Raw genomic sequence first — 14,539 nt, forward strand, 5'->3', positions numbered from 1 at the left:
CCCAGTGCATGGAGCCTGCTTCTCCCTCTGCCTGCGTCTCTGCCTCTCTCTCTCTGTGTGACTATCATAAATAAATAAAAATTAAAAAAAAAAAAAACACAAGTGCCCGCCTTAATCCCCATCACCTATTTAACCCACCCTCTAGCCTCCTGCACTCATTGTGATTTTCATTTGCATTTCTCTGCAGATTAGTGACAGTCGAGTATTTTTGTGTATGTCTGTTGACTATCTCTATGTCTTCTTTGGAACAATTATCTATTCACATCCTCTGCCCAATTTTTATCTTATTTTATTTTATTTTATTTATTTATTTATTTATTTATTTATTTATTTTTTATTATTTTATTTATTTTATTTTCTCTGCCCGATTTTTAATTGAAAGTTTTTATTGTTATTTAATGGAATGAGTTCTTTATATATTTAGGATATTAACCCCTTATGAGATCTCACATGATTTCCAGATATTTTCTCTCATTTGGTAGGTTGCCTTTTCATTTTCTTGATCATTTCCTTTGCTGCGTGGAAGGTTTTTAGTTTGATATGGTCCCACTTGTTTATTTTTGCCTTTGCTTTTGAGGCTGGATCCAAAAAATCATCACCAAGACCCAGGTCAAGGAGCTTCTCACCAATGTTTTCTTGTAGGAGTTTTTATGGTTTCTAGTTTTACATTCAGGTCTTTAATCCATTTGAGTTCATTTTTGGGTATGGTGTGAGATAGCGGTCTAGCTTTATTTTTGTATATGTGGCTGTCCAGTTTTTCTGACACCATCTACTAAAGAGATTATCCTTTCCCCACTGTATATTCTTGGTTTCATTGTCGTAAATTAACTGACTCCGTAATGCATGGGTTTATTTCTGGGCTCTCAAATGTCTTTAATAATCAGAAAGAATGTCCTGTCGATGTTACCTTTTAAAGAAAGTGCTAAGCCTCATCCCATTGGCCTGAGCTCGGTGCCAGGGATGCTGGGCTGCAGGCTTCATTCTCCCTGGGTTTAATTCTGTGCACAAAGGGACAATGGTCACTGGGGGACACAGCAGTCCCAAACAGATCCACTCTGGAAACCATGATCTCCCAAACCCAGTGGGCTGAGGTCTCCATCCCAGTCCCCTGGGCTCCCTAGTGGCCAGAGAGAATCCTGCCAGGAGGCAGGAGTGGCCCACCAGTGGATGGAGAGCTTGGAGGGCCGTCCTGCTTCTGCCAACTGTCCAGGGAAGCCAGCCCCGCCTTCCTACAAAGGCCTGACTTCCTTCATGGCCTCAACTGCAACTCCTGTGCTCGCAAGTTATTTAAATGTCATCCAACCGGAATTTGGTCCTCTGATTTTATTGTCCTGACCCTTGAGCCCTGCTAATGCCACAAATATTTGCCAAGTGAGCAAGGAGATTGGCCGAGGAAGGTGAAGACAGTGCAGCTGGTTTGGGTGCTGCTGAGCTTTGTGCAGTTGTGGCCGAAGATAAGAAAGAAAGGAAGGTGCTGTCCCGCGTCGCTGTGGATAACTGGGCCCAATGAGAGCACCTACGTGGCCTGGACAGAGTGGCAGCCACTCTGACAAAGTAACAACAAGAATATTATAACTTCACGTCTTGTGAATGAGTGGCATAATTGCCATGAGTTTCCAGTTTTGAAACTCTTGTTACTCTGCAGAAAAAGTACCAGATTAAGAAAATGAGAGTTCTTCTTAAAGCACGGCTGCCCTGAATTGCAATTCTTGTTTGTTTGACGATGTCCATTTTTCTGCTGTCATCGTGTCTGATAAACCATCAGTGACATTCACAGATTAGGCCTTTTTGGAATGGCTCTGGACGTCTGATGCTATTGTAAGGAGGGCAGATGGATGTGCACAGTCCCTAGCCTCTTGCCATTTCTTTTTTTTCCTTGCCATTTCTATAAATAACAAAGGCCGTGTCGATGGTTCACACTGGTGATGTCTGGCAGGTGCACCACAGACTGTTAACAGCTTGCAGGACGGGGTGAGCCAACGCTGCGAGGTGCACTCACCCACATTGGGGTTCTATCTGGGAGGCTTTTGGGGCCCAATTGTCAAGGCCCAACCAGAGAAGTTTGATCTCTGCACATCTTTAAACCACTGGAAGCTGATGTCCAGCTGCTTCTTCCCTATCCCCACACTGTCTGGGCATCCCAGGGCACAGAACGAGAGGAGCCCGCAGATATGAGCGGGCAGGTGCACTTGCAGGGACACACGTCTGTGCATCCAAGAGGAGGAAAGCCGAGAACAAAGAAATGACCTGGCCCTGGAAGACCGTGCAGTGTCTCTGGCAGGCGCTCCCTTCCCTGCCCACACCAGGGGCTGGCACTGGGCGGGAAGGCGGGGCCTGGGTCCTGCACGCCCCATGGGAGCGCCCCTGATGGCCTGCCCTGCCCGCAGGCCCATTGGTCCTCTCAGCAGCTGCACCCTGGCCCCCATATCCTGGACCCCCCGTCCCCATGCTGCACAAGCCCATCCTCTTGGCCCCATGTGGGCTGTCAGTATTCCCCAAATGGTAAGGAGCTCCCCAAGGCTCTTGCACAAGAAACTAGCCTCTTTGTCCATCCAAGAATGGGTCCATCCACATTTTCACCCCATCGAGCTACTGATACTCACGGAGTGCCCACTCTGTGTCTGGCTGTGGAGGCCCAGAGGTTCCCTGGGGATCGGGTCCACGTGGTGTGTCTCTGGCCGGAGGAGCAGCCAACTCTGCAGAGCTTGGGCTGTACCAGGCAGGAGGAGGGTCTGGTTCCATCAGTGTCCCATAAGGAAAGGCTTGCTGCAGTGACGAGAAGCCCAGGAGGATTTATTTACACAGGGGCCGAGGAGCAGGGCAGCTCTGGGCTCAGGCACAAGACAACTGCCACACCTCTAGGCTGAGGGGACCGTGGTGCGGGCGCCCCCGCAGTAAATGCCCACTCGTACCCCAAGCCCGGCATCCACTGTGGACCCAGGGGCTTCTCCTCCTCCTTTCTTCCCTCTTTGAAACTTTTGGAAACATCTCCCTCAGAATTATAAAAGCAGGACCTGTTGATTGCAGAAGATCTAGAAAACACCAAGCATGGTAAACAAGAAAGTAAAAATCAGCCACACCCTCCCAAACTTGTACTTTTGCAATCAGGAGTGTCTTCTGGTCACCAGCCACCCGCCAAGGGGTCACACTGGGCTCTCCTTGGCAGCAGAAGAACAAGATGGGGCCCAGTAGGCCCATGTCACATCTACAAGCTGCTCTTGCGGAACAATATTTACCTAAGTCTATCTGGAAGTGATTAGACAAATCCTGAGTGTGTGGCATCCTGCAACCTGTAGGGCTGCAAAACTCAATGTCATGGAAAACAAGAGAAGGGGAGGAGACTTGGGGGACTGTTCTAGAATAAAAAGACAGAAGAGATGAAACCAAGTACTATGCATGGATCTTGCCTGGATCCTACATATAAAACCAAACTGAAAGACATTTTGAGACAAAGGGGAACATCTATAAATGGATTCTGCAGGGGAGGGGGAAATTTTCCTTATTCTCTTCCAAGTTCTTTGGTCTAATAATAAAATTGATGTAGGACAGATTAACAGAGAAAAACCAGTTTTGTACATACTCCTATGCCCCCACCAGCATAGGAGACTCATGGCAGCCAGGCAATCATGGCTTCTATACCATCCTGAGGGAAAGTGTGGGGAGTGAGGGCCTGGGGCTTCCAAGGAGAGCAGATCCTTTTCTCAGTGTCTCTGAAGCCTGGCATCCTTGTCTAGATCTGGATCTGGATCTGCTGGTGTCTACGGCCCCATCTGGCTAGAAATCTGATGGCCCTGCTGGGTGGGGCAGCATCATCACAGAGCTGGCTCTTTGTGGTCCACGGAAGAGAGAGAACGGAACTGACCAGGGCCTCTGCAGAACTTTAGGTCTTATGTCAGAATCCAGGTCCTGAGTGTGCACGCATCTGTCGGTCGCAATTCCCTTCAGGAGGTACTTCCAAAGCTGGAGAACAGTGTATCCAGAGGTTGCTCTATGCAGCAGAATCGGGATTGTGTCCTACTTGGTTGTGATCATGACTATGGGTGCTGAGCTAGGTGCTTCATGTCACTAATCCAAAAAATGGGCTTTCCACAAACACCAGAGATGGCTTTCTGAAAGTGCAAACCTGAGCGGCTTTCTCTCATGCTCACGGAGCTGTGAATACGTCCCCTGCAGGAGATGTACTCTTCGAAAGTCCTTATCAGTTGCCTGACTCTGCCATTCAGCGGTTCTGCTTGGCTTGGCACATGTGGGAAAGAGGAAATGTTGGTCATGTAAAGAAATGCAGAGCGGAAAAGGAACCTAGCTGGCTGTGTTGGGGCTCTGGGAACCCACGGATGGAGGTTATCACCCACAGAATCCTGCATTTTCAAGATGTTTGGCTTCCTTCCAGTGCAGTCCTCATTGCTTCAATATTCTCTCAAATTCCCTGACAAATGTCAGTTTGCTGTTTGAATGTTTCCAATGATGGGGATCTCACTACTCCATAGGCAGCTATAACTCATTTTGGCAATGCCTTGCCTCCTCTGTGAGTCCTGCCTGGCTCTGCCTCCCCTGCTGACTTTCTGGGGCCCGGATAGGGTCTGGTGGGCTGTTCATGGGGCCAGCTCCAGAGTGAAGACTGAAATCTGTGAGAGGGACAAAGCCTCATGATTGCCTGTGGGCAAACCTGAAAGATCACACATTAGATTTTTTTTCTCCATTTTTTTTGTGGTAGAATACACATAATATAAAATTTACCATTTTAACCATTTTGAAGCCTACAGCTCAGCAGCATTAAATACATCCCCTTGCTGTGCAACCATCACCACCACCAGCTCCAGGACTCTTTCCATCTTGTAAAACTGAAACTCTGTTCCCATGAAACACTAACTCCATCCTCTCCCCAAGCCCCCCGGGGCCCACCCTCTACTCTCTGTCTCTGGGGATCTGATGGCTCCAGGGACCTCGTAGAAGTGAAATCATAGAGTATTTGTCGTTTTGTTTCACTGAGCACAAAGTCTGTGAATTTCATCTGTACCGTAGCATGCTGCAGGATTTTCTTCCTTTCTTTTCTTTTCTTTTTTTAAAGATTTTATTTATTTACTCATGGGAGACAGAGAGAGAGAGGCAGAGACACAGGCAGAGGGAGAAGCAGGCTCCATGCAGGGAGCCTGAGTGGGACTCTGTCCCGGGACTCCAGTATCACACCCTGGGCCAAAGGCAGGCGCTAAGCTGCTGAGCCACCCAGGGATCCCAGATTCCATCGTACAGATGGACCACTTTTGCTTCTCTATTTATGTGTCAGTGGACGCTTGGGTTGCTCCCCCGTCTTGGCTACTGTGACCATTGTTGCATGAACATGGATGTGCACATTACTCGTCGAGAGCCTGACTTCTTTTTTTTTTTTTTAAAGATTTTATTTATTTATTCATGATAGTCACAGAGAGAGAGAGAGAGAGAGAGAGAGGCAGAGACACAGGCAGAGGGAGAAGCAGGCTCCATGCAGGGAGCCTGACATGAGACTAGATCCGAGGTCTCCAAGATCACGCCCTGGGCTGAAGGTGGCTCTAAACCGCTGAGCCACCCGGGCTGCCCTGGATGGCTTTTTTTTTTTTTTTTTAATTTTTATTTATTTATGATAGTCACAGAGAGAGAGAGAGAGAGAGAGAGAGAGAGAGAGGCAGAGACACAGGCAGAGGGAGAAGCAGGCTCCATGCAGGGAGCCCGATGTGGGATTCGATCCCGGGTCTCCAGGATCGCGCCCTGGGCCAAAGGCAGGCGCCAAACTGCTGCGCCACCCAGGGATCCCAGAGAGCCTGACTTCCATTCGCTGGGTTCGCACCCAGAAGTGCAATGGCTGGGTCACAGGGTAATTCTTTTATTTTTTATTTTTTATTTTTATAAATTTTTAAAAAATTTTTATTTATTTATGATAGTCACAGAGAGAGAGAGAGGCAGAGACACAGGCAGAGGGAGAAGCAGGCTCCATGCACCGGGAGCCCGATGTGGGATTAGATCCCGGGTCTCCAGGATCGCGCCCTGGGCCAAAGGCAGGCGCCAAACCGCTGCGCCACCCAGGGATCCCTCACAGGGTAATTCTATTTTTAACTTTTTTGGGGAGGAGGTTCCTGTTTTCCACAGCAGCTACTCCCATTGCCCATTCCCACCCAATGCACAAGGGGTCGGCTCTCCCCACGGCCCCACCAACACCCACTTTCTGGTTTTTTGATAGCTGTCCCAGTGGGCATGAGGTGGGAAACAATGTGGATTTTTCTCCTGGAGGTGGACTTCTCAGCAACTGGTTTGTTTTCTTAATTTTTTCATAAGAGGTTTCTGAACAAAAGTTTTAAATTTTAATAAAGTCCAAAATATCTTTTTTTCTTTTATGACAGATGCTTTTAGTGTCCTGCACAATCTCTGCTGATGAAAGTCTTAAAGACTTTCCTTGTATTGTTTTCCAGAAGTCTTCTGTTTCAAATTGACGTCTAGGTCTTCAAGGCACTCCAATGTATAAATATGGTACATCTTCTGAGAATGTCACTGTAGCTGCACATAGTGTGCAGGCCAACCACTTAGCAAGATGAACCAAATAATGAAGCAATTAATGGACATTTTCACCACCTGAATTCCTCGAATGCGTGGTTTGGTGATGTGACTGCTGTGGTATTAGCACACAGGGATCAAAGAAAGCAATTGGAATTAATAAGAACCTACAGAGAGGGATCCCTGGGTGGCTCAGCGGTTTAGTGCCTGCCTTTGGCCCAGAGTGCGATCCTGGAGTACTGGGATCGAGTCCCATGTTGGGATCCCTGCATGGAGCCTGCTTTTCCCTCTGCCTGTGTCTCTGCCTCTTTCTCTCTCTCTCTATCATGAATAAATTAAAAAAAAAAAACCTACAGAGAAATTTTAGCAGTGTGCTTTTCTTTTGTTGTTTTGTTTCTAGATGTTGGGGTGTGTAGTTTCTTTCTTTTTTTTTTTATTTATTATTTATGATAGTCACACAGAGAGAGAGAGAGAGAGAGAGAGAGGCAGAGGGAGAAGCAGGCTCCATGCACCGGGAGCCCGACGTGGGACTCGATCCCGGGTCTCCAGGATCGCGCCCTGGGCCAAAGGCAGGCGCCAAACCGCTGCGCCACCCAGGGATCCCCGGGTGTGTAGTTTCTATATCCATTTTATAGAAATGCTAAATATATAGAATTGATTTGTGACAAGCACTTACTATTATCCATATTTAATACTAGTCTGTGTCGTGATGAGCAGGTCGTCTGAGCCAGGAGCAGAACCCCTGGAAGGCCTTCCATGGCACCACGCATCCTGGTCATTGTCAGGGGCTCCAACTTTTCTTTTCTTTTCTTTTCTTTTTTTTTTTTTTGGCTCCAACTTTTCTAGGTGCAGGGGTGACGCTGTGTGCTGTGGTGTCTGAGCGGGGAGAAGTGTGCTGGCTTTGTGGAAGCTAGTCCTTTCCATGTTTTGTCTTCAACTTTTCTGCTCAATTAATGAGGAGAGTGTGACACCCTCAGTAAAGTGTCATGAGGCAGGCAGCCCAGGTGGCTCAGCGGCCACTTCGGCCCAGGGCGTGATCCTGGAGTTCCGGGATTGAGTTACACGTCGGGCTCCCTGCATGGAGCCTGCTTCTCCCTCTGCCTGTGTCTCTGCCTCTCTCTCTCTCTCTGTGTGTGTGTGTGTGTGTGTGTGTGTGTGTGTGTGTTTCTCATGAATAAATAAATACAATCTTAAAAAAAAAAAGTATCAGGAAATACGCAACCACCTCCAGCTAATACTTAGCATGACCACATGCAGGACTCCTCACGAGAAGATTACTCAGCTCCTCTTTTCCTGGGCCTACTGACTCCATGTGGGTACCTTCCCACAGTACAGGACTCAGACAATAAGCATCAGCAACCAGCTTCACATCTCACCCACATTTTTTTTTTTTTTTTAATGATAGTCACAGAGAGAGAGAGAGAGAGAGAGGCAGAGACACAGGCAGAGGGAGAAGCAGGCTCCATGCAGGGAGCCCCATGTGGGACTCGATCCTGGGTCTCCAGGATCACACCCTGGGCTGAAGGCAGAGCTAAACCGCTGAGCCACCCGGGCTGCCCCCCATATACTCCTTGTACACAATGGCATCATATGGTACATTCTGTTCTGAGCTAGACAATGTGTGTTGGAGCTCCTGTGGTTACATACAGATCTATCCCGTTAATGTTTTATTTTTAAAATGGTTTTGGAAAAGTTTCAATAGGTGATATGTTCACTAGTTTAACAGTGTAACTAGAGAAAACGTTCAGGAAGAAGTCTCATTACCATCCTTGGTCCCTCCCTCCCCCACCCCTGTCCCCTATGTTTAGGGTTTGATCTCAGAGCTCCCTAAGCCAACTGGAGCTCTGGTTCTTCCTTTCCCTTTTCACACAAAAGGTAGCAGGGCATACACACTGGCCACTCTTTTGGCTTTTTTCCAGTTAGCAATATGTCTTTTTTTTCTTTTTAATTCATGAGAGACACACAGAGAGAGGCAGGGACACAGGCAGAGGGAGAAACAGGCTCCATGCAGGAAGCCCGATGTGGGACTCGATCCCAGCACCCAGTCTCTTCAGGGCACGGAGTAAATTCAGGTGTCACACCACTGTGGCCACCACTTGGCAGCTGGCTTTCCTTCCCTGGCCTCTGGGTTAGTCCTTGCTCTCTCCCGCCCCTGAAAAACCAGCTGGCCCAGACACATGGCAGTATGAGCGCTTCAAGACCCACTGAGTTCCTCTCTATTCCTGTTTCCTTCCAGAATACCAGGGAACTTCTCTACTGCCCGACTGTCACGCCTGTTCCTCAGTCTGGTGCCCCCAGCACCCGTGATGATTGTCCCCTGCCTGCTGTCACCAGGAGTCCCACCTCTGTGTCCACCTTTCCTCATTCCTGGCTGCTTTGAAGGAACAGATGTCAGTCCCTCTTTTCCAAGGTTAATCGTCCTGCACCTGAGACCTCCTCTGAGAAGGAACTCCTTTACCTATTGCTTGTCTCTCCAGCATCTTCCTGTCCACTGGCTTTGGTTGTGGGTGAGGGACAGATAGGCCTGAGGCCTGGGAGGGTGAGATAGGTGGGGGTTGTATGATCAGGCTCACAGAAATCCCCCCAATGTCAAGGCATAAGGACACCAGAGATAAGGGAACACTCTAAACTACCCTGCCCCAGGTGTGGGTGGGGAGGGTGTCTTTGTATGACAGTCATGTGTGAGGGACAAAGTACAACCAGATGCCAAAGAAGAAGTAAGCCATTGAAGATGTTATCACCAGTCCCTACTCAGTGGTGATATCAGCATATAATGTTTGGGTTCCCTGGTTGGCTTTCAAAGAGAGCTGACCCTAAAAGCCCCCGGTGGCAACCGTGTGGGGCCCTCTCCCTCCTGAGAGCTGTCTCTGTGTCTCTGCATAATGAAGGTCTGTCACTTTGCTCACGCTCCTGTGTCCACAAGATCCATTCTTTGGCTCCGTGAGATAGCACCTCGCTCTCCTGTACCAACCTGATAATATTAACCAAGCCTTTCTCTGGGGAGGTCTCCTCTTGTCTGAGGGCCTTCCTCGTCTTCCCAGTGAGGAGGCTCTCAGACCTCTACTCTGTTGCAGGAAGTGTCTGCCTTTAGTGCCCGCGGTTCTTGGTCCAGCTGCTTCCAGGAATGAAAGGTTGGCCCACCCAACAGCAGTGGCGGGGGTGGGGGTGGGAGTGGGAGACGGTGGCCACTGGAGTTTCTAAGTTTATGTTTTTTCTTCTTATTATTTATTTTTTTATTTTTTAAGATTTTGTTTATTTATCCATGAGACACAGAGAGAGAGAGAGAGAGAGAGAGAGAGAGAGAGAGAGAGGCAGGGACACAGGCAGAGGGAGAAACAGGCTCCAGGCAGGGAGCCCGATGTGGGACTCCATCCCGGGTCTCCAGGATCAGGCCCTGGGCTGCAGGCGGCGCTTAACCTCTGAGCCATTCGGACTGCCGCTGTTTCAGGGTTTTTGTGAGCTCTCTGTGGAACTATCTTAAGCAACCAGGGTGTATGGGATCGTGCCAATCAGGGCTTTGGTCACTATTAGGTTAACATCTATGTGCTGCTGGTCTTTCCTTTGCTGCCCACCTCCCCCTGGGGGGGCTTATGTCTTCACTGCCCCTTGCCCATCCAGGATTGGTGATGTCACTTTTGAACGCGTTTAGGTGAGGTTTGGTGGGGTCTGGAGCCGACGGCCAAAGAAGTATTCCTGAGCCATCTTTGGTGCAAAATGGTGGTTCTGTTGAAGCACAGGGGACGGGACCCTGGGCAGAAGGAGCTGCTGCTGCCCCGAGGTGGTGAGGGGCCCCTGATTATAGATTTTTGGGGTTGGGGAAGTAAAGATGAGGGGAGTTCCAAAAGGACTTTCATATGCTAAAGAAGACTCACAGGATCCCAGAGGCCTTGCTGTGGGCTAACTGAGGCTGCTCTTCCCTCTAGCCAGGCATCAGCCTGAAGAGAGGAGCTTCCTGGGAGAAGCTTATACTCTGCCTGTCTCGAGTATTCGTCAGTGGGCAGCAGTTTCTTTTTTTTCTTTTTTTTTTGGGGGGGGGGGCAGCAGTTTCTAAGGACATTTAATTCTGCCTTTGTTTCCCACATCAATATGGACAAATGCCTTGTGGTTAATTGTCTTATTTAAAGGTGTTTTGCAGAAGTCATTTCTGCAAAGACTGCAAAACAGAATGCTCGTGTGTGCGGTGCCGTCTCAGATGTAAAACAGGATGTCTGTGCTGTTTTGTCTTAAGCTGTCCCCCCCCTTCCATATTGTCTTGCTGGGGACCCTGGTCCTACCTCACTGTCCTGCTAACTCTGAACAGTTTCAGTCTTCGAAGCCCCAGGCGATAACTGGTGACACAGTCTTCCACCGCTCCCTCCTCAGGGCCCATATCTTAACTCTCTTCTCCCGCGAAACTGGCTCTTCCCCTCAATGACCCGTGTCAACTATGGTACCTCCTCCTGGTGACTTTGACTTGATTTCCCTTTCCTTGGCCCAACCACATCTGGGCAAGCACTAAGCCTCACCGTTGCCCTCACGGAGTCCTGAAGCATCTCCACGGCTGTCGGCATCGTGGTTTCTTCTGGTTGTCTCAACCCGCTCTGAGTCTCCTCCACAGAGGCTGGCCTTCTAGGGACCCCGGGCAGGCATCCTTTGCTCGCGCGGTACAAACCCTGGCTCTCGCCCATCCCTCAAAGCCCCTTACGTTGCAAAGGGAACCATAGGCTGCAGAGGTAATACTGTTCCGGGACTTCTTGAGATGCCACAGAAGGAATGAAGTCTGGAAACATCACATCACGGCCCCTGCCCGCTCTGCAAGGTGTCCACCGTCAGCCTCCGTCCTTGGCTGCCCACTGCCATCAGGGAAGCCTGTGAACTTTCGCACCGTGCTCTTCTCCTCAAGGTAGCCTCTTAACCAAAACAGAGCCGGGGCGCAGGGGGCGGGAGTACCTGGTTCCGGAGGCCCCAACATACCATGCTTGGCCACGTGACGCTGGCAAAACCCAAAGGCAGAGACGATGGTGGCAAAACAAGGACTTATTTCAGTGGAGGCCCACGCTGGGAAGACAATGCGCCAGGGTCCCAAAGACTCAACAAAATGCTGGAAGTGCTTCTGGGTTTGTAGAAGGAAAATACGGGGGAAAGGAGGGTAGTCCGTGCAGGCAGCAGCGAGGGTCAGAGGGTCCCTGTCTGGGAGTCAATTCTGCAAGGGGCCCGCTGGCCCAGGGCAGGCCTCAGGATCCAGGGGATAGTTTCAGGGGCTCCCACGGGGGGATGCTTTGCTCTAGGGCCTCCCGCCTGAGCTGAGGACCAGCTGGAAGGTTTGAGGTGAAAATGGAGGCCACTAAGTCCACTTTCATCCTCTGTCACACACACACACACACACACACACACACACACACACGGATATAATCTTGTAAAGATGGTATCACATTTTACCCGCTATCTTCATGTATCTTGGGAATGTTATATTTGTTATCAAGAAATAGAATGACATTGTTATTTTTATGGCTGGGCCTGGCATTTCCTGGTGAGGAGGAGCCGGTTGTCCGCAAAGCTGTGATCAAAAACGTTGTATGTATACTTTTTTTTTCTTTCTTTCCTGAATATATCACCTTAGGGAAATTCCTATGGAATATTGTTCTGGAATAGAATGTACATTTTAGTTTGATAAAAATTGCCAGCGGTCATTCAGGACCTTGGGCTAGGGCTCTCAGACCCTGCGTGGCAGGGTGTGTGTGTGTGTGGGGGGGGCGTGGCTGGAGCCTGACATTTGTTGATTCCCTGCTATCACTTGCATGTTTCTTCTAGGAAGTTTGGACTATTAGTTTCTCAAAGAGGGCGTGACACAGAAGAGCCATCATTTACTGAATATTACTGTGTGCTAGGCTGAAATGTGCACATACTATCAACTCTCACCACAAGCCTATTAGCTCCATTTTACAGATGAGACAACAAAGTCACGGAAGTCTCCCCACTCTCTTCTACTCATCTTGCAAACCACAGTACAGGAGGGCTTGGGTACCCTTTCCCACCAGATAAGGAGTAAAGCCCTTGTCCTATTGTCCACTCTGGCAATTACTTCCCATCCTCGGGGGTTAAAGTCCATGTGCACCATCTCCGCAGGCAGACCTTGTGTTTCTGCACTTTGCCTCTTCATTCTGCTTTAAATGTCCTTCACCCCAATTTAAATCTTTGCCGTTCCATTTTGAGGTGATCGTCCCCTGGACTGGACTTTCCAGTAGCACCACCATCTGGGGTAACACTAATGTTGGAATAAACCCTCCATCTTATTCTGAAAGATCCTTCCTCTTGTTTACTTAAAATAGTTTTTCTTTTTTCTTTTTTTTTCTTTTAAGAGTCACTTAAATATTGCCGTGTTGTTTAATGTTCAGGGTGCTTATTCCTGTTCAGCCAGAGCACCATGTGATCCCATCAGGGCAGGAGCCTTGTTTTGTCTTACTTGGTTTTTCTGATAATACAGCTCACTGCGATGACATATGGTTCTGGTTTTTGTTTTAAAGATTTTATTTATTTAAAAAAATATTTTATTTATTTATTCATGAGAGACACACACACACACAGAGGCAGAGACACAGGCAGAGGGAGAAGCAGGCTCCAAGCAGGGAGCCCGATGTGGGACTTGACCCTGGGACTTCAGGATCACTCCCCGGGCTGAAGGCAGGCGCCAAATGGCTGAGCCACCCGAGCTGCCCAATGACAGATGTTTTATTTTTATTTTTATTTTTTGAAGATTTTATTTATTTATTCATAGAGACAGAGGCAGAGACACAGGGAGAAGCAGGCATCATACAGAGAGCGTGACGTGGGACTCGATCCAGGGTCTCCAGGATCACCCCAGGGCTGCAGGCGGCGCTAAACTGCTGAGCCACTAGGGCTGCCCGACAGATGTTTTAATAAATATATATATATATTTGGAGGGAGGATGAAAAAGTTATTTGTGGCTAGCCTGCCACTTACTATTTAAAATTCATGCTTCTGTCCTGTCTGCATTTCAAGATGAGCTCATACTTGCTGTAGGGACTTATTTAAATGTGAAATGTCATGTGATAGTACCACCAGCACTGGAGGGGACAGGAGACTCCCGCCAGCAGGCTGGTGTATAGTTACAGTGACAGTGCCAAACTGTGCACACACCTGAATGAAATTCCAGTCTTAAAGATTATCTTTTATCACCAGGTGTCCGTACCAAAAGCAAATACCATGTGATTCCTTCCTTTTGACCGTTTATATTACTTTACCTTCTAAAAGAAAGAATAGGAAATTGACTCAGAGGAATTCTTTTGTTTTCTTATGCTAACTGGTCACTTAATTAAAACTATAAGTGATACAAGGAGTGTTTAAGAAACACAAGAAAAGACTATGCACACCATAAAGCAATCTTTTAGAATTCCTGTTCTCTTCAAGGTCCTTCTACCTGGATGAAGGATCAAATTAACATGAGGTAGATTAGCAGGAAAAACCCACATTGAGTAGCTTACACACCGGGAAGCCACAGAGACATGGAGGTTCCAGGCAGTTGGACAAAATGAGGTCTATACATCATCCTGAGCAAGGTGGGGTGGGGGTGGTGGGGGGAGGCTGGACTTTGAAGGGAAGAAATAAGAGCACACCTTTGCTAAATAGACATTTGTTCTGCCATTTGATGGGTCACTCAGATAAAGCTGATGTCTGGTAACAACCAGTGTTCAGTCCCAATATAGATTCTTCCCTGTAATTACCGGAGGGGCAAAAAGCTCTGTTGAGCTATAGGGTCTCCAAGGCCTTCAGCTCAATGATCTCCAGGACCAACTGGCCATCTGGGGCAGCCTGCCCTGAGCCTCCAGAGTAGCAACAACTAGAGCCACTGCTCCTTCATTAAGCCTTCCAGATGCCTATAGTGAAGATTATTAATCAGATGTTACAAATTAAAAGTGCTGAAAGTTAAAAGATCTCAAGGCCTTAGATCAGCTGGGGGAGGAGCGGTAGCCCTTCTTCCCTGTGTTCTTGCTCCTTTAGTAACAGGAAGAAAGCAAAC

The sequence above is a fragment of the Canis lupus genome, chromosome 16 (genome assembly GCF_003254725.2).
Source record: "Canis lupus dingo isolate Sandy chromosome 16, ASM325472v2, whole genome shotgun sequence".
NCBI lineage: Eukaryota > Metazoa > Chordata > Mammalia > Carnivora > Canidae > Canis > Canis lupus.